Source organism: Dendropsophus ebraccatus, chromosome 1 (assembly GCF_027789765.1).
Source record: "Dendropsophus ebraccatus isolate aDenEbr1 chromosome 1, aDenEbr1.pat, whole genome shotgun sequence".
In the NCBI taxonomy this organism is placed as follows: domain Eukaryota; kingdom Metazoa; phylum Chordata; class Amphibia; order Anura; family Hylidae; genus Dendropsophus; species Dendropsophus ebraccatus.
This window is the reverse complement of record NC_091454.1, coordinates 141,706,715-141,727,108: the sequence shown is the minus strand read 5'-3', so window position 1 is coordinate 141,727,108 and position 20,394 is coordinate 141,706,715. Positions and strand designations below refer to the sequence as shown.

The following is a 20,394-nucleotide window of genomic DNA, read 5'->3' as shown; positions in this document are numbered from 1 at the left end:
GCCCGCAAATACAGGACTTTTGGTCCAAAGTTCTGGGTTATCTTAAACTGGTATGGGACGCTACCGTACCGTTGTCCCCTCGCACGTTCATTTTCCATGACTACTCACTGGACCAACCTGGACTCTCTATGGGACGAACAAATGCTGGCATGCTCCATATCGTAAGCCTAGCGGCCAAGAAATGTATCCTCCGCCACTGGCTGACACCTGACCCTCCTGTCCTGGAGGAATTGATAGCACTGCTACACATACTCTTATTATATGACAAGGTGGGAACGCTGAGGAACAAAGAGAAGGAGGCGAAAAAGTTCTTCTCCAAATGGAGACTCTTTATTGTGCATCATTTCTCCAGGGTTGAGATAGATGATCTCATGTCTCTTTTCAGAAGCACCGGATGGTATAACATGGAAGCTCTAAAGGGCACCTTGGGTGCGCTGCAAATCCAGCATAGGGGGTGACTGCCGAGGAAGGGAGGGAGGGGGGGAGGGATGGGGAGGGTAGTTCGGGTTGAAGTGTTTGTTCATATATTGTATGGTGTTGTGTTCCATGGAAGGCACTTCCTCTGCTTTCCTTTCTCTAGTGACTAGACCCGTTTATGTTCATGATCCTTTTCATGTTATCTTATGGCTACGGATGTACGACCTTGCCTTATTGTTACCATTGAGCTCACTTTATGTCTTCTTGGAACAATGGAAACTCAATAAAAATATGTTTGAAAAAAAAAAAAAAAGAGCGCGGACCTTTGTATCCCAGAAAAAGGTCTGGGTCAGAATCAGAATCAAACTACCAAACCCCCCCCCCCACCACCTTCCCTCCCGGCTCGCAATCACCCCAGAAAGCCCTCAGCAGAAGTCTTAGCCTATCCCTGGAGACATAGAAATTCCCCAGCCCATGTTCACTTACACCTTCAAGCGACCCAGCGTGCCGCCCACATCTTTAGCTAGGTACCATTTGGTCAGGGCCGGCCTTTGGGGTGTGCGACCTGTGCGCTTGCACAGGGCGCCTCACTCCCGGCCAGCTAGGGGGCGCTCCGGCAGAGAGCTGCACTGCACAGCTCCCAGCCTCGGGTCTCTGTGTCAGAAGCTGCAGTGAGTGTCCTCCACCACAGGGGGGCAGTGTGTGGCAGGCCGGGGCGTCATCATGTCTCTCTCATCCTCCTGTGAGGAGGCAGGAGGAGGGATCAGCGCTCCATACTCACAGCCTGGGCTCCAAACAACGGACCACTGTGCCCAGCACTGCACAGCTCAGCACCAGGTACACCATCCGCAGTGGGGGAGGAGCCTCGGGCCGGCAGGGGGCGCTACAGTCATGTTCTGGAGGGAGGAGATGGAGCTCACCCTGGTGGGGCTGCTGCAGGCCTGAGGAGGCTGAGATACAGGCTGCTGTAGGCCTGAGGAGGCTGAGATACAGGCTGCTGTAGGCCTGAGGAGGCTGAGATACAGGCTGCTCTAGGCCTGAGGAGGCTGAGATACAGGCTGCTGCAGGCCTGAGGAGGCTGAGATACAGGCTGCTGCAGGCCTGAGGAAGCTGAGATACAGGCTGCTGCAGGCCTGAGGAAGCTGAGATACAGGCTGCTGCAGGAATGAGGAGGCTGAGATACAGGCTGCTGCAGGCATGAGGAAGCTGAGATACAGGCTGCTGCAGGCATGAGGAAGCTGAGATACAGGCTGCTGCAGGCCTGAGGAGGCTGAGATACAGGCTGCTGCAGGCCTGAGGAAGCTGAGATACAGGCTGCTGCAGGCCTGAAGAAGCTGAGATACAGGCTGCTGCAGGCATGAGGAAGCTGAGATACAGGCTGCTGCAGGCATGAGGAAGCTGAGATACAGGCTACTGCAGGAATGCTGAGATATGAGTAGGAAATATCCATCCATTGCTAGTAATTACTATACCGTGTTTTCTCTTGGGTTTGCTGACCACTACTGCTGGTCACCCAGCTTTCCTAGTGTTCTGTACGGCCATTCTGTTGTTCCTTTTTTTACTAAACAACCAGGCAGAGTGTATATAGGAGGATATTGGCTGATCATTACCTGTCACCCAGCTTTCCCAGCCTCCTGAATGTGATGCAGCAGTGCTCCCCTTACCCCCTGAGGAGGATGCTGGGGACAGTGTTATGTATGATGTGTGTGTGGACATCACTGGGATGGAGGGCGGCCATGATGTGTGTGATGTGAGCTTCCTCTCATAGAGGAGCAGAGCTGTGCCTGGCTGGATGGAGGGGAGAGGCCCAGCAACAGGGGTATGGGGAGGCCTGGGGCCTTATATACAAGCCTGGCCTCTACACACATCATGTATAAACTGTATGTATGTGTATATACTGTGTGTATATATTTAGTAGAGATGAGCAAATCGCTGGCACAGCGCTCTGTTCATCAAGCCAATTGCCTTTCAGCGCTGCTCCACTCCCCGCTGCTTCACCCTGGGTGCCAGGGAAAAGCTGGATCCAATCCTAAAAAACTAAGAGAATTTTCCCAGGATTGGATCCAGCTTTTCCTGGGAGGAGTGGCAGGGAGCAGAGCAGCGCTGACAGGCAAACTGCTTGATGAGCAGAGTGCTGAGCAAGCCAAGCACTTAGCTTCGTTGAGATGAGCGTTCTCTCTCTCTCTCTCTCTCTCACTGGGATAGATGATCTGATATATTAAATTAAACCGCTGTACCAGCTGCACTGCTCTTACAGGGGTTGTCACTCAGCTTTCCTAGTCTGCACTGCTCCTACAGAGGTAGTCACTCAGCTTTCCTAGTCTGCACTGCTCCTACAGAGGTAGTCACCCAGCTTTCCTAGTCTGCACTGCTCCTACAGAGGTAGTCACCCAGCTTTCCTAGTCTGCACTGCTCCTACAGAGGTAGTCACCCAGCTTTCCTAGTCTGCACTGCTCCTACAGAGGTAGTCACCCAGCTTTCCTAGTCTGCACTGCTCCTACAGGGGTTGTCACCCAGCTTTCCTAGTCTGCACTGCTTCTACAGAGGTAGTCACGCAGCTTTCCTAGTCTGCACTGCTCCTACAGAGGTTGTCACCCAGCTTTCCTAGTCTGCACTGCTCCTACAGAGGTAGTCACCCAGCTTTCCTAGTCTGCACTGCTCCTACAGAGGTAGCCACGCAGCTTTCCTAGTCTGCACTGCTCCTACAGGGGATGTCACCCAGCTTTCCTAGTCTGCACTGCTCCTACAGAGGTAGTCACTCAGCTTTCCTAGTCTGCACTGCCCTTACAGAGGTAGTCACGCAGCTTTCCTAGTCTGCACTGCTCCTACAGAGGTAGTCACTCAGCTTTCCTAGTCTGCACTGCTCCTACAGAGGTAGTCACCCAGCTTTCCTAGTCTGCCCTGCTTCTACAGAGGTAGTCACGCAGCTTTCCTAGTCTGCACTGCTCCTACAGAGGTAGTCACCCAGCTTTCCTAGTCTGCACTGCTTCTACAGAGGTAGTCACGCAGCTTTCCTAGTCTGCACTGCTCCTACAGAGGTAGTCACCCAGCTTTCCTAGTCTGCACTGCTCCTACAGAGGTAGTCACTCAGCTTTCCTAGTCTGCCCTGCTTCTACAGAGGTAGTCACGCAGCTTTCCTAGTCTGCACTGCTCCTACAGAGGTAGTCACTCAGCTTTCCTAGTCTGCACTGCCCTTACAGAGGTAGTCACGCAGCTTTCCTAGTCTGCACTGCTCCTACAGGGGTTGTCACCCAGCTTTCCTAGTCTGCACTGCTCCTACAGAGGTAGTCACTCAGCTTTCCTAGTCTGCACTGCTCCTACAGAGGAAGTCACCCAGCTTTCCTAGTCTGCACTGCTCCTACAGAGGTAGTCACGCAGCTTTCCTAGTCTGCACTGCTCCTACAGAGGTAGTCACCCAGCTTTCCTAGTCTGCCCTGCTTCTACAGAGGTAGCCACGCAGCTTTCCTAGTCTGCACTGCTCCTACAGAGGTAGTCACCCAGCTTTCCTAGTCTGCACTGCTCCTACAGAGGTAGTCACGCAGCTTTCCTAGTCTGCACTGCTCATACAGGGGTTGTCACACAGCTTTCCTAGTCTGCACTGCTCATACAGGGGTTGTCACACAGCTTTCCTAGTCTGCACTGCTCTTACAGAGGTAGTCACCCAGCTTTCCTAGTCTGCACTGCTCCTACAGAGGTAGTCACCCAGCTTTCCTAGTCTGCACTGCTCCTACAGCTGTAGTGTGTACATGGGTGTATACATGTAAATACTCGTCTTGTAGTGTGTACATACTATGTACACACTACAGAACGTGTATATACAGGTATCCAGCCACTACAGGATGTGTATATATATATACACATATACAGCTATGTACACACTACAGGACTTGTATGTAGAGGTATACAGCTATGTACTGCATAACTGTATCACGTCCTGTAGTGGCTGTATACCTGTATATACATGTCCTGTAGTGGCTGTATACCTGTATATACATGTCTTGTAGTGGATGTATACCTGTATATACATGTCCTGTAGTGGATGTATACCTGTATATACACTCCTGTAGTGTGAGCATAGCTTTATACCTGTGTATATATTCATCCAGGTTTCTGCTGAGACCCCCTAATAATAACAAATAATAATAATGGCTATAGACTAAATGGCACGGCCTTGTGTTGATGCTCAGTGAGTTCCTTTTTGGCATGGCCAAGTGGATGTGGCTTGCAAGAAAGGGTGTGGCTTGCAAAAAGGGGCGTGTCATAATTATCGTTGAATTATCGTTACCGTTATGTTAGTTGTTTGGGGGGGCTGGGGGTGGTAGTTGTGTGAATGGCGGGGGGGGGCTGAAGGAGCTTTATGTTACATTAAGGGGGGGGGGGGGGCGCCGTAAAAAGGTTTCGCACAGGGCGCCATTTACCCTAAGGCCGGCCCTGCATTTGGTATCCTTGAACGGTTGCACTACCTGACGTATTTCAACCGGAGAGGAAGGCGCAAATGAACGTTGTCCACTTCTTAAAGAAACCTTTGCTGGACTTTTCCTTGGCTCTTAACATCTCCAGCTGATCATACAATAGGTATTTTTTAACCTGGCTCACCACTTCGTCAGTGGAGGGCATCTGAGATTCCAACCAATGAGCAAGCAGGCAACGTTTGGCCACCAAAACAAAAACATGGGTGAGCAACGTAGGCCTCTCCTCAGTTTGGGGAATATGTAGAACCAGAAAAGCAGGCTCTAATGACAGGGTAACCCGTAATTTAGATGAAAGCAGATCTTTCAGCTTCACCCAGAAATGTCGTACAAGGGGGCATGTCACCAGTCCGTGTAGTAAGTCAGTTCCACTAAGGTTACAATTTGGGCAGGCATCAATCCTGTCAGGTCTGTCCAGAGTTTTGGGCAAGGTGAAACCATAAGTCGCGTGATGAATGATACGGAATTGGGTGTCCCTCCAATGTTCACTGGCTATCGCCTTCCTCACCACAGCCCACCCGTCCAGGATCGGTTTAGTCAGTTCAGTCAGACCCAATTTGCTCTCCCAATACTTGAATATGCCCTGGCAAAAAGGCTCGGAGGCCTGCTACCTCTGTTTTAATGGTTCTCTGTGTTCTCACTGCCATGCTGTGTCAGGCTAAATTTGTTTTTTTTTCATATGCTACCTCTGTTTTAATGGTTCCCGATGTTCTCACTGCCATGCTGTTGCCCAGAATTTCGTGTAATGGTGCGATTAGACAGCCTCAGAGGCATCCATGCATGCTGCCTCTGCTGTTTCCTGTCAATTTCTGTGGTGATTCCATCATTTTCTGAGGTTGACAGGTTTTCACACAACCTTCCCTGGGCAGAGCTTGGGTCCCCTGCAAAAATGTTCGAGTTTCCCATTGACTTTAATAGGGTTTGTTACTCGGAACGAGCACCCGAGTATCGGGAAATATTCTTCTCGAGTAACGAGCACCCGAGCATTTTAGTACTCGCTCATCACTAAACAAAAACTATATAAATTGGCTATTGCTGGAATAACACTGAAGTACAGAATACAAATAACTTGTCATTTTCACTATAACTTGCATGGGGTAAGAACAAAATTTCCTAAAGCTTGCTAAATTGTTGTTTTTTTATGGTTCAAAATATTTTTATTAAAGTTTTCACAGGATAAATAGGACAAGCCAGCAATCCAACTATAGTAGCACATAAAAAAGTCAAAATAACAACCAATAACAACAATCCGTATGATCTGATGTACACACAAATTACAGCTAATAATCCCTCTTTGCAGAACCAACATGTCTCAATTGGTGCTAACTGACATGAACAGCACCATGGAATGTGCCATGCATTATTGTTCCATTTATAGGATAAGACAAAGTGTACCAACACAAACATTCCAAAAACAAAACAAAAACTGAACATGATCTCATGTCTTAAAACCAATAGGAAAGGTAGTGGGAAGAAACAGGAAGGGAAGAGGAGCGAGGGGACAGAAAAAGAGCAGTAGCCATGGGAATCTATGGATCCTGCGTTGATGTCGCAGACTACCTGCTGGATAGGTTTTTGCTTGACAACCAATGGGCCATTTTAGGAGAGGACTGAAATACAATCCAAGGCCTCCATCTAGAGGTCAATTTATCGCTACTATTATGTTCATCTGCCCTGAGCTCCTCCATTCTCATTAAGGCGTTAAAGGCTTCAGCCCACTGAAATCTCAAGCGAGGCATCTGCAACCTCCACAACCTGGGGATAATCTGTTGAGTGACCAACATAAAAAATCCTATTAGACCCTTTTTTGTTTTGGAGAGCAGGCCTGGCAAGATAGAAAGTAGAGCTATTTCAGGCGTAAGTGTAACCCTCACGCCAATGACCGTGTTATACAGGGCCTGGACCTCTTTCCACTATGAGGCCATAGGCAGACAGGTCCACCATATGTGGAGCATAGACCCCACCGTGGAGGAGCACTCGCCACAAATGGAGGTGTTTAGAGGTCCTATACTTTTATGTTAGGAGTTTGTAATAAAGTTGCTGAAGCCTACTGGCCACCGACAACAGTATAAAGGACTTTATCCACCCTTTATGCCATGCCGACTGGAAACTCGAGAGTCTGTCACCGGCTCCCTCAGACAGCAGTATGCCATAAGTTAAAGTGTTACTGACGTTAAAAAATGTTTTTTTTCAGAAATCAATAGTCCAGGCGATTTTAAGAAACTTTGTAATTGGGTTTATTAGCCAAATCTGCCATTATCTGCATGTAAAAAGCCTTTTCCCAGGTCCCCCCTCCTCTCCTTTCTGCTGTCCACTCTTCAGAATCAGGAAATCTCGACTGTTTTTTCATCTCTTTCATCAGTTGGATACTGTCTGGTCTATGAAGAGGGGAGGGGGGAGGGTGAAGGAGGGAGATAAGTGGGCAGCTGAGAGCTGAGACCAAAGGATAACACAGCAGGGGAGCTATTCAGAGCCCTAATTAGAGGTCAGATAGCTCAGTGGTGTTGTCAGAGGAGAGAGCCCTGGATGTGAGTGTAAATTAACTCTTTGTTGTCCTGTTTTGCTGCTTTTACTTTCTCTCTCCATAGGAAAACCATGAAGACAGGGGGGAGAGCTTCAAACTGCTTTTTCGTGATAAATCATTTTTCGGCTAATAAACCCAATTACAAAGTTTCTTAAAATCGCCTGTACTATTAATTTCTGCAATAAAAATTTTAACGACAGTGACACTTTAACCTCTTAACCCTTTAACCCCTTAAGGACCGGGCCTGAAATGGCCTTAAGGACCGGAGCAAATTTTATGAATTTGACCAGTGTCACTTTATTCATTAATAACTTCGGGATGCTTTTACCTATCCGGCTGATTCTGAGATTGTTTTCTCGTGACATATTGTACTTCACATTTCTTGTAAATTGGAGTCGATACTTATAACGAATCTTTATGAAAAAACCCAAAATAGCGTGAAAAATTGTGAAAAAATGCATTTTTCCAACTTTAAAACTTTTCTGCTTATACAGAAAATGGTTATACCACATAAATTATATATTAAATAGCATTAGCAACATGTCTACTTTATGTTGGCGGCATTTATTAAACTATATTTCATTTTTTTTAGACAATAGGAAGCTTAAAACATTAGCAGCAAATTTCCAAATTTTCAGTAAAATTTCAAAATCAGATATTTTTAGGGAACTGTTCAGGTTTAAAGTGTATTTGAGGGGACTGTGTGTTAGAAAGCCTCACGAAGCACCCCATTTCAGAAACTGCACCCCCTAAACTCTGCAAAAGCACATCCAGAAAGTTTTTTAACCCTTTAGGGGAGTCACAGAAATAAAAGCTAAGTGTGTAAGAAATTTGAAAATTTTAATTTTCTGTGCAGAGATTTTATTGTAATCCAATATTTTTCATAATTATAAACCTATTACCAGAGAAATGCACCCCAATATTGATTGCCCCATTTCTGCAGTTTATAGAAATACCCCATATGTGGCCCTATTGCGCTATTTGACGCAACCACAAGCCTCAGATATAAGGGAGCGCCTAGTGAATTTCAATGGCTCCGTTATTTTTGGTCATTTTTGACTGTACCACTTCAGGTTGGCAGAGGCTCTGGGGTGCCAAAACCTAAAAAACACCCCTAAAGGGACACCATTTAGAAAACTACACCCCTCAAGGAATGTAACAAGGGGTGCGGTGAGCATCTGGACCCCACAGGTGCTTCACAGATTTTCCAAACAATATGGCTTGAAAAAAGACTAAAGTATTTTTTACACTAAAATGTTGTTCTAGCCTTCAATTTTTCATTTTCACAAAGGGATAAAAGGAAAAAAAAAACACAAAACATGTAGCGCAGTTTCTCCCGAGTACGGAAATACCCCACATGTGGACATAAAGTGCCAAGCGGGCGCAGGACGAGCCTCCAAAGGGAAGGAGCGCCAATTGGCTTTTGGAAGCTGGATTTCACTGGAATGGATTTCAAGGGCCATGTCGCATTTACAGAGCCCTCGTGCTGCCAAGACACTGGAAACCCCCCACAAGTGACCCCATTCTGGAAACTACACCCCTCAAGGAATCTAACAAGGGGTGCAGTGAGCATATGGACCCCACTGGTGACGGGCACAAATGTGGAAAAATGTGACGTGAAAGTGAAAATTTTCATTTTTTCACTTTCATGGCACAAATGTGCCCGTCATCCAGGGGTCCATATCCTCACTGCACCCCTTGTTAGATTCCTTGAGGGGTGTAGTTTCCAGAATGGGGTCACTTGTGGGGGGTTTACAGTGTTTAGGCAGCACAAGGGCTCTGTAAATGCGACATGGCGTTCATCATCCATTCTAGCCAAATCCAACCTCTAAAATCCAAATGGCGCTCCTTCCCTTCGGAGGCTTGCCCTGCACCCACATGGCGCTTTATGTCCACATGTGGGGTATTAACAGACTCGGGGGGAAATTGCTCTACACATTTTGTGTGTTTTTTTCTCTTTTAACCCCTTGTGAAAATGATAAATTCAAGGCTAGACCAACATTATAGTGTAAAAAATTTAATATTTCATTTTCACGCCACATTGTTCCACATTTGTGCCCGTCACCAGTGGGGTCCATATGCTGACTACACCCCTTGTTACATTCCCTGAGGGGTGTAGTTTCCATAATAGGGTCACTTGTGGGGGGTTTAACTGTCTTGGCAACACAGGGGCCTTTTGAATGCAACATGGCCCCTCGAAATCCATTCCATCCAAATCCAGCCTTCAAAAACCAAATGGCGCACCTTCCCTTTGGAGGCTTACCCTGCACCCGCATGGCGCTTTATGTCCACATGTGGGGTATTTCCGTACTCAGGGGAAATTGCTCTACACATTGTGTTTTTTTTTATCTTTTAACCCCTTGTGAAAATGAAAAAATCAAGACAAGATCAATGATTTAGAGTAAAAATTTTAAAAAAATTACACTAAATGTTGGTCTAGCCTTGATTTTTTTCCATTTCCACAAGGGGTTAAAAAAGAAAATGAACACAAAACGTGTAGGGTAGTTTCCCCTGAGTACGAAAATACCCCACATGTGGACATAATTTGCCATATGGGCACAGGGCAAGTCACCAAAAGGACAGAGCGCCATTTAGAGGCTGGAATGGGGGATGGAGGCCATGTCGCAATTACAAAGCTCCTGTGCTGCCAGAACAGTAGAAACCCCCGACAAGTGACCCAATTCTGGAAACTACACCCCATAAGGAATCTAACAAGGGGTGCAGTGAGCATATGGACCCCACTAGTGATGGGCACATGTGTAGGACATGTGCCGTGAAAATAAAAAATACCATTTTTTTCATTTTCACGTCCCAAATGTGGCCGTCACCAGGGGGCCATATACCCGCTGCCCCACTTGTTAGATTCCTTATGGGGTGTAGTTTCCAGAATGGGGTCACTTGTGGGGGGTTTCTACTGTCCTGGCCGCACAGAGGCTTTGTAATTGCATCATGGCCTCCTCTAATGGGAATGGCGGCCATACCTACATAGCTGGGAAAAAGGGACAATTCTAATTTATTTGGGGGTATTAGGGCAATTATTAGTTTATAAGGTTGGAAATGACAGGTGTCCATCAAATTCAACCTGTGTTGATCCAGAGGAAGGCAAAAACCCCTCGTGAGGCAGACGACAGTAGCCTCATCACAGGGGAAAAATTCCTTCCCGACTCCATATTGGCGATCAGAATAATCCCTGGATCAACGTGACCCCTGAAATAGGAATAAGGGACAGAATTTAGATAATGTAGAACCCCAATGACGTGTAGTGCGCCTTGGAGCGATCCAGTATGCAGAGGCCGGGGTGATCAGGACAGGTGTCACACTGGTAAATGGTGTCCTTCCTGATCCCCCTGTTACTCCACACTCTGCACTTCTTCTGGGGTCTCCTGTTCTCCAGTGTGGGGGACGTCACCTGGAAAATGTTGTCCTGGTGCGATACGGGGTCCTTCATATCCAGAAGCGCTGGGTCCGCTCCATGGCTGCTAAATATTAGGGCGCTATTACTGCTTCTGATATGTTCGGATCGTGCCGCAAGCTACAGTAGCTCGGGCAGCGAGGGAGCGGAAGAGGGGGTGCTGGTATAAAAGTTATCCCCGTACAGGTGGTGACCTTTATCCAGCAGTGGGATGATCAGTTCCCGGACGATCTTCCCACTTGTTCCGAGGATGGGGGGGGGGGGCATCTGGGGCTGGATTCGAGTGTCCCTTCCTTCATACACTCTAAGGGTACGTGCACACTGCGGAATCGCGAAGGATAACCCTTTGTGCATTCCGCAGTTGGCACCCGCCGGCGGACTGATGCAGGCGCACGTCTCCGTCCGTGTCGTAGACTCCATTCTATGCACGGGCGGATTCCGCTCTGCGTCCAACGTGTTGATGGAATGACGGATAATGGAATCCGCCCATGCATAGGATAGAGTCTATGACACAGGCGGAGACGCGCCCCTGCATCAGTCCGCCGGCGGGTGCCAGCTGCGGAATGCACGAAGGGTTATCCTTCTCCATTCCGCAGTGTGCACGTACCCTATATCTGTAAGAGTACCCTGAGGTACTCTCACAGAGTTTGGAGAATTTCACGCCATACCGTCATCTCTTATTGGGACGGTACTGGCGGAAAAGACGTGTCTGGGGGGCAGCGTACGCTACGCTACTCCCAGACACGTCACTGGATGATGAGGAGGATGAGGATGAATGGAGGAAAGAAGGACCCCCCATTCATCCTCACTGGCTGTTTCGGTGTCGGAGGCAATAATAATGTATGCGTCCGACACCGAAAACACCCTGGGGGCCATCTTTATATGGGGATTGGTATATGGGGTATGTAGTGGTGTAGTGTAAAACTTTATTCAATGTAGTGTGGTGTAATGTAGTGTTTTTTTACGTGTTTTTTACAGTAAGTATACAAAAAAAACCTACGCCAAAAATGGTGTTGCTGATGAATGCCGCACTTATGTTCGGCACTTATCAGCAGACCGTGGCAGTAGGATATAAAAAAAAAACACCCTACGCCAAAAAGGAGGAGTTGCTGATTAGCAGCGCACTTTCGTGCGATGCTGATCAACACTCAGCGGCGATAGGGTGCGGAAAATAGAAAAAAAAAAAATTGGGAAAAATTTTTTTTTTTTTACTACATTCTGAACATCCCTGTAGTGGCTGATACGTGTATTACACTTATCAGCCGCTAGGGGGCAGCAGAGCGCAAGATCCGAAAATAGACGACGCTGGAGCCGGAAAAATACGAAAATAGACGACGCTGGAGCCGGAAAGAGACGATCGGGACTCACGGAAGAAGCCGAAGATGAAGAGGACGCCGGGAACCCGGAAGACGCCGATCAGGACCCCGGGACAGGTGAGTAATGTACAAATACCTGCTCCGGACCCCTCAGCTACCTAGCTGAGGGGTCCGGAGCAGGTATTTATTACTTGTGGGGACTTTGATCGCCGTGAACGGCCGGCCGGCTGGCCGGCCGTTCACGGCGATCGGGACGGTGGTACCGTGACCACCATTACTTTTTACAGTAATGGCGGTCGGTGCCGTCCTCGGACAGCACCGACCGCCATTTTTTTCCGGGTCATCGGGCCACCGATGGCCCGGAAAGGTTCCGATCGCCGCTATGGGCTTATCAGCCAATAGCGGCGATCGTCGGCATGGGGGGGGTTAACAACCCTCCATGCCGACAGGGAGAGATGGCCTGCTATGTATTATAGCAGGCTATCTCCCCCGATCGGGACCCGGCCGGCCGCGGCGCCCGTTTAAAGGGATGACGTACCGGCACGTCATGGGTCCTTAAGTGACAGTGATCCATGACGTGCCGGTACGTCATGGGTCCTTAAGAGGTTAAGGACATGGCCCATTTTCGTTTTTTACGTTTTCGGTTTTTCCTCCTTGTGTTTAAAAGGTCATAGCACTTGCATTTTTCCACCTAGAAACCCACATGACCCCTTATTTTTTGCGTCACTAATTGTACTTTGCAATTACAGGCTGAATTTTTGCATAAAGTACACTGCGAAACCAGAAAAAAATTCAAAGTGTGGTGAAATTGAAAAAAAAAAAACGCATTTCTTTTATTTGGGGGAAATGTGTTTTTACGCCATTCGCCCTGGGGTAAAACTGACTTGTTATGCATGTTCCTCAAGTCGTTACGATTAAAACGATATATAACATGTATAACTTATATTGTATCTGATGGCCTGTAAAAAATTCAAACCGTTGTTAACCAATATACGTTCCTTAAAATCGCTCCATTCCCAGGCTTATAGCACTTTTATCCTTTGGTCTATGGGGCTGTGCGAGGTGTCATTTTTTGCGCCATGATGTAATCTTTCTATCGGTACCTTGATTGCGCATATACGACTTTTTGATCGCTTTATATTACATTTTTTCTGGATTTGATGCGACCAAAAATGCGCAATTTTGCACTTTGGGATTTTTTTGCGCTGACGCCGTTTACCGTACGAGATCAGGAATGTGATTAATTAATAGTTCGGGCGATTACGCACGCGGCGATAGCAAACATGTTTATTTATTTATTTGTTTACTTTTATTTAAAACCTGGGAAAAGGGGGGTGATTCAGACTTTTATTAGGGGAGGGGGCTTTTTACTATTAACAACACTTTTTTTTTTTTTTTTTTACACATATACTAGAAGCCCCCCTAGGGGACTTCTAGTATATATACTTTGATCTCTCATTGAGATCTCTGCAGCATAGATATGCTGCAGAGATCCATGAGATCGGCACTCGTTTGCTTTCGGCTGCTGCAGCCGAAAACGAACGAGTGCCGAGCCGAGGACGGCGCCATGTTGGACGCGTCCCCGGCCGGCATCAGTAACGGAGATCGCTCCTCCGGGACAAGGTCCCGGAGGAGCGATCTCCCCCACTAGACCCCAGGGAAACGTTGCCTCCGGTAATCGGAGGCAGCTGTCAACTTTGACAGCTGCCTCCGATCAGCTAATTAGCGGGCACGGCGATCAGACCGTGCCCACTAATAGCAGCGGTCCCGGGCTACTCGCGGCACCCGGGATCGCGGCACTTCAAAGCGGGGCCGCCGCGCGGCCCCACTTTGAAGTGCAAGTGAGGACATATGACGTACGCATACGTCCTATGTCCTTAAGAGGTTAAGGACCCATGACGTACCGGTACGTCATGGATCACTGTCACTTAAGGACCCATGACGTACCGGTACGCGGGTCCTTTAAGAGGGCGCCGCGGACCGGCCGCATGCGATCGGTAGAGATGGCCTGCAGAAATACACTGCAGGCCATCTCTCCCTGTCAGCATGGGGGGTTGTTAACCCCCCCCATGCCGACGATCGCCGCTATTAGCTTATCAGTTCAGATCAGCCAATAGCAGCGATCGGAACCTTTCCGGGCCATCGGTGACCCGATGACCCGGAAAAAATGGCGGTTGGTGCTGTCCGAGGACGGCACCAACCGCCATTACTGTAAAAAGTAATGGTGGTCACGGTACCACCGACCGGCCGTTCACGGCGATCAAAGTCCCCAAAAGTTATAAATACCTGCTCTGGACCCCTCAGCTAGGTAGCTGAGGGGTCCAGAGCAGGTATTTGTACATTACTCACCTGTCCCGGGGTCCTGATCGGCGTCTTCCGACTTCGCGGCGTCCTCGTCTTCTCGTCGGGTCTTCGGCTTCTTCCGTGCGGTCCCCTTCGGCTTTTTTCAGCTCCAGCGTCGTCTTTTTTCGAATTTTGCGCTCTGCTGCCCTCTAGCGGCTGATAAGTGTAATACACTTATCAGCAGCTATAGGGATGTTCAGTATGTAATAAAGGTTTTTTTTTCCAAATTTTTTTTTTCTATTTTCCGCACCCTATCGCCGCTGAGTGTTGATCAGCATCGCACAAAAGTGCGCTGCTAATCAGCAACTCCTCCTTTTTGGCGTAGGGTGTTTTTTTCTATATCCTACTGCCACGGTTTGCTGATAAGCGCGGCATTTATCAGCAACACCATTTTTGGCGTAGGTTTTTTTTTATACTTACTGTAAAAAAAACACGTAAAAAACACTACATTACACCACACTACACTACATTGAATAAAGTTTGACACTACACCACTACATACCCTATATACCAATCCCTATATAAAAGTGGCCCCCGGCGTGTTTTCGGAATCGAACGCATACGCTATTATTGCCTCCGACACCGAAACAGCCAGTGAGGATGAATGGGGGATCCTTCTTTCCTCCATTCATCCTCATCCTCCAATGACGTATCTGGGGGTAGCGTAGCGTACGCTGCCTCCCAGACACGTCTTTTCCGCCAGTACCGTCCCAATAAGAGATGACGGTATGGCGTGAAATTCTACTAACTCTGTGAGAGTACCTCAGGGTACACTTACAGATTTAGGGTATGTGCACACTGCGCAATGGCGAAGGATAACCCTTTGTGCATTTCGCAGCTGGCACCCACCGGCAGAATTATGCAGGCACGTGTCTCCATCCATGTCATAGACTTCATTCTATGCATGGGCGGATTCCATCGTCCGTCCAAAGAATGAATATGTTGGACGGAGAGCGGAATTCGCCCGTGCATAGAATGGAGTCTATGACACGGACGGAGACGCGTGCCCGCATCAGTCTGTCGGTGGGTGCCAGCTGCGGAATGCACAAAGGGTTATCCTTCGCCATTCCTCAGTGTGCACGTACCCTTAGAGTGTATGAAGGAAGGGACACCCGAATCCAGCCCCCAGATGCCCCCCCCCCATCCTCGGAGTTAGTGGGAAGATCGTTTGGGAACTGATCTTTCCACTGCTGGATAAAGGTTACGACCTGTATGGGATAACTTTTATACCAGCACCCCCTCTTCCGGTCCCTAGCTGCCCGAGCTACTGTAGCTTGCAGCCTGATCCGAAAATATCAGAAGTAGTAATAAAGCCTTAATATTTAGCAGCCATGGAGCGGACCCAGCGCTTCTGGATATGAAGGACCCCGGATCGCCCCTGGGTAACATTTTCCAGGTGACATCCCACACACAGGAGAACGGGAGACCCCAGAAGAAGTGCAGAGTCTGGCGTAACAGGGGGATCAGGAAGGACGCCATTTTCCAGTGTGACGCCTGTCCTGATCACCCCGGCCTCTGCATACTGGATCGCTTCAAGGCGTACCACACGTCATTGGAGTCCTACATTATCTAAATTCTGTCCCTTATTCCTATTTCAGGGGTCACGTTGATCCAGGGAATATTCTGATCGCCATTATGGAGTCGGGAAGGAATTTTTTCCCAGTGATGAGGCTACTGTCGTCTGCCTTACAAGGGTTTTTTTTTGCCTTCCTCTGGATCAACACAGGTTGAATTTGATGGACACCTGTCATTTTCAACCTTATAAACTAATAATTGTCCTAATACCCCCAAATAAATTAGAATTGTCCCTTTTCCCCAGCTAAGTAGGTATGGCCGCCATTCCCATTAGAGGATACCATGATGCAATTATAAACCCTCTGTGCTGCCAGGGCAGTAGAAACCCCCTACAAGTGACCCCATTCTGGAAACTACACCCCATAAGGAATCTAACAAGGGGGGCAGCGGGTATATGGCCCCCTGGTGACGGCCACATTTGGGGCTTGAAAATGAAAAAAATTGTATTTTTTATTTTCACGGCACATGTTCTACGCATGTGCCCGTCACCAGTGGGGTCCATATGCTCACTGCACCCCTCGTTAGATTCCTTATGGGCTGTAATTTCCAGAATGGGGTCACTTGTGGGGGGTTTCTACTGTCCTGGCAGCACAGGAGCTTTGTAATTGCGACATGGCCTCCACCCTCCATTCCAGCCTCTAAATGGCGCTCTGTCCCTTTGGTGACTTGCCCTGTGCCCATATGGCACATTATGTCCACATGTGGGGTATTTTTGAACTCAGGGGAAATTACCCTACACGTTTTGCGTTTATTTTCTTTTTTAACCCCTTGTGGAAATGGAAAAAAATCAAGGCTAGACCAACATTTAGTGTAATTTTTTTTTAAATTTTTACTCTAAATCATTGATCTTGTCATGATTTTTTGTCATGATTTTTTTTTTAAAAGATAAAAAAAAAACACAAAATGTGTAGAGCAATTTCCCCTGAGTACGGAAATACCCCACATGTGGACATAAAGCACCATGCGGGTGCAGGGTAAGCCTCCAAAGGGAAGGAGCGCCATTTGGCTTTTGGAGGCTGGATTTGGCTGGAATGGATTTCGAGGGCCATGTTGCATTTAAAAGGCCCCTGTGTTGCCAAGACAGTTGAAACCCCCCACAAGTGACCCCATTATGGAAACTACACCCCTCAAGGAATGTAACAAGGGGTGTAGTGAGCATATGGACCCCACTGGTGACGGGCACAAATGTGGAACAATGTGGCGTGAAAATGAAATATTACATTTTTTACACTATAATGTTGGTCTAGCCTTGAATTTATCATTTTCACAAGGGGTAAAAAGAGAAAAAAAAACACAAAATGTGTAGAGCAATTTCCCCCGAGTCCGTAAATACCCCACATGTGGACATAAAGCGCCATGTGGGCGCAGGGCAAGCCTCCGAAGGGAAGGAGCGCCATTTGGATTTTGGAGGTTGGATTTGGCTAGAATGGATGATGAATGCCATGTCGCATTTACAGAGCCCTTGTGCTGCCAAGACAGTGGAAACCCCCCACAAGTGACCCCATTCTGGAAACTACACCCCTCAAGGAATCTAACAAGGGGTGCAATGAGGATATGGACCCCTTGATGACGAGCACATTTGTGCCGTGAAAGTGAAAAAATGAAATTTTTCATTTTCACGTCACATTGTTCCACATTTGTGTCCGTCACCAGTGGGGTCCATATGCTCACTGCACCCCTTGTTAGATTCCTTGAGGGGTGTAGTTTCCAGTGTTTTGGCAGCACGAGGGCTCTGTAAATGCGACGTGGCCCTTGAAATCCATTCCAGTGAAATCCAGCTTCCAAAAGCCAATTGGCGCTCCTTCCCTTTGGAGGCTCATCCTGCGCCCGCTTGGCACTTTATGTCCACATGTGGGGTATTTCCGTACTCGGGAGAAACTGCGCTACATGTTTTGTGTTTTTATTTTTCCTTTTATCCCTTTGTGAAAATGAAAAATTGAAGGCTAGAACAACGTCTTAGTGTAAAAAATACTTTTGTCTTTTTTCACGCCACATTGTTCGGAAAATCTGTGAAGCACCTGTGGGGTCCAGATGCTCACTGCACCCCTTGTTACATTCCTTGAGGGGTGTAGTTTTCTAAATGGTGTCCCTTTAGGGGTGTTTTTTAGGTTTTGGCACCCCAGAGCCTCTGCCAACCTGAAGTGGTACAGTCAAAAATGACCAAATATAACGGAGCCATTGAAATGCACTAGGCGCTCCTTCATATCTGAGGCTTGTGGTTGCGTCAAATAGCGCAATAGGGCCACATATGGGGTATTTCTATAAACTGCAGAAACGGGGCAATAAATATTGGGGTGCATTTCTCTGGTAATAGGTTCATAATTATGAAAAATATTGGATTACAATAAAATCTCTGCACAGAAAAATAAAATTTTCTAATTTCTTACACACTTAGCTTTTATATCTGTGACTCCCCTAAAGGGTTAAAAAACTTTCTGGATGTGCTTTTGCAGAGTTTGGGGGGTGCAGTTTCTGAAATGGGGTGCTTTGTGGGGCTTTCTAACATACAGTCCCCTCAAATACAATTTAAACCTGAACAGGTCCCTAAAAATATCTGATTTTGAAATTTTACTGAAAATTTGGAAATTTGCTGCTAATGTTTTACGTTTTCTATTGTCTAAAAAAAATGAAAGATAGTTTAATAAATGCTGCCAACATAAAGTAGACATTTTGCTAATGCTATTTAATATATAATTTATGTGGCATAACCATTTTCTGTATAAGCAGAAAAGTTTCAAAGTTGGAAAAATGCATTTTTTCAAATTTTTTCACGCTATTTTGTTTTTGTTTCATAAAGATTCGTTATAAGTATTGACTCCAATTTACTAGAAATGTGAAGTACAATATGTCACGAGAAAACAATCTCAGAATCAGCCGGATAGGTAAAAGCATTCCGAAGTTATTAATGAATAAAGTGACACAGGTCATATTCATAAAATTTGCTCCGGTCCTTAAGGCCATTTCAGGCCCGATCCTTAAGGGGTTAAGGATATTGTGTGAACCTGAACCTTTGAGGATAAATTGCTTTTTTTTTTTTTTTTTTTATTTCACACTGCAAATATTTTCATTTTAGTTTCACCTTACATTTATTAGTAAAGTGAACGTAGTTATGATAAAGTAGCACTGCAAAAAAGGCTTCATAGGGCTCTGTATATAGAAAAGTCAAAGTAAACCTGGACTCAAAGGGGTTAATGATGCTGGACTATTTGTGAACACTACTACATGCGTCCATTATTTTCCAGTATATTTTATAGTACCATGTACCTCAGCTGTATAAAGTATGCCAAGTGTGATATAGACTGTGTTCTGAATTCCCCATGTCATGACACAGGTCAGATTTACTGTATTAGGACTTTGAAATCTTTCTTATCATTAAAGGTCAGCGTAATCCCGTTACAACATAACATGCGTGCCAACCTTCATGGTGTGCTAGCGCTTTTGTAAATCCAATGATAATCATTAATCTCTATGCTGCCTACTGTAGCTGTAGTTTTGGAAGTGGGTCAATGCTAATACTAATATTTGGGAACGTGTATATTCTCCTCCAGCCTCTGAGGAGCAAGTGGGAGGTGGGATTAAAAAAATAAAATACTGATATTCCTTTTACATTGTTATTGTGTTTCTTTTGCATAATACGGGTCATTTTTTGTGCCTGGATTATAACGGCAATTTTCATCTCTGCCGTGACTGTAATGACTACCAGCTCTACTGGCATTATACATCCTATAGCCCATAATTGTTAGATGCCAGGTTAGATGCTTACACATCCAGTGTGATGAGGTTACAACTGAGTTTGGTTTCCCATTCAGAACATTAATGCTATGTTCCCATACAGTATTTTTGTCTGTATTTTTTCAACCAAAACCATGAGTGGGTTGAAAAAACAGAACTCATGCAAATTATACATTTTCTCTCTCAGTTCCACTCCAGATTATGGTTACAAATACTGATCAAAATGCTGACCGAAATACAATGTATGATCATAGCCTAAAGCTGATTTGGGATTTTCCCACAATCACACTGATATGGATCCCAGTCTCACCTGGCCATTCACCTATGCAGAAAGTCTGATAATCTGGCCATATGCAGGGTCAGCTCACAGTTTTCCCATTACAATTGTCAATCACTGAACTATGCACCCCGAAAATTGCCATAATAAAAGGAGAAACCATTGTAAGATTATGCCACCCTTCTCTTATGCAAAGCACCCTATTAATCTCTGTGTACAATGTCCCAGTGCGCCTTCCTGTTGCTTTGCATGACTGACACACACCAGGACCGCTCCACATTCCTCTAGCAAGCTAAGAAATTATTCCCTCCTGTAACTAAGCAACATGC

The 20,394-nt window shown here is 46.6% G+C and overlaps 1 protein-coding gene across 1 annotated transcript in view; it reads right to left on the bottom strand.

Annotated features, from left to right (window-relative positions):
• CIB2 (calcium and integrin binding family member 2) overlaps positions 1-20,329 on the bottom strand; it is a 58,293-nt gene extending 37,964 nt beyond the window's left edge. Inside the window, exon 1 of the mRNA XM_069980500.1 lies at positions 20,265-20,329. The gene's annotated coding sequence lies outside the window, so the exon portion shown is untranslated. The remainder of the gene's footprint in view (positions 1-20,264) is intronic.
• Positions 20,330-20,394: the final 65 nt, after the last annotated feature.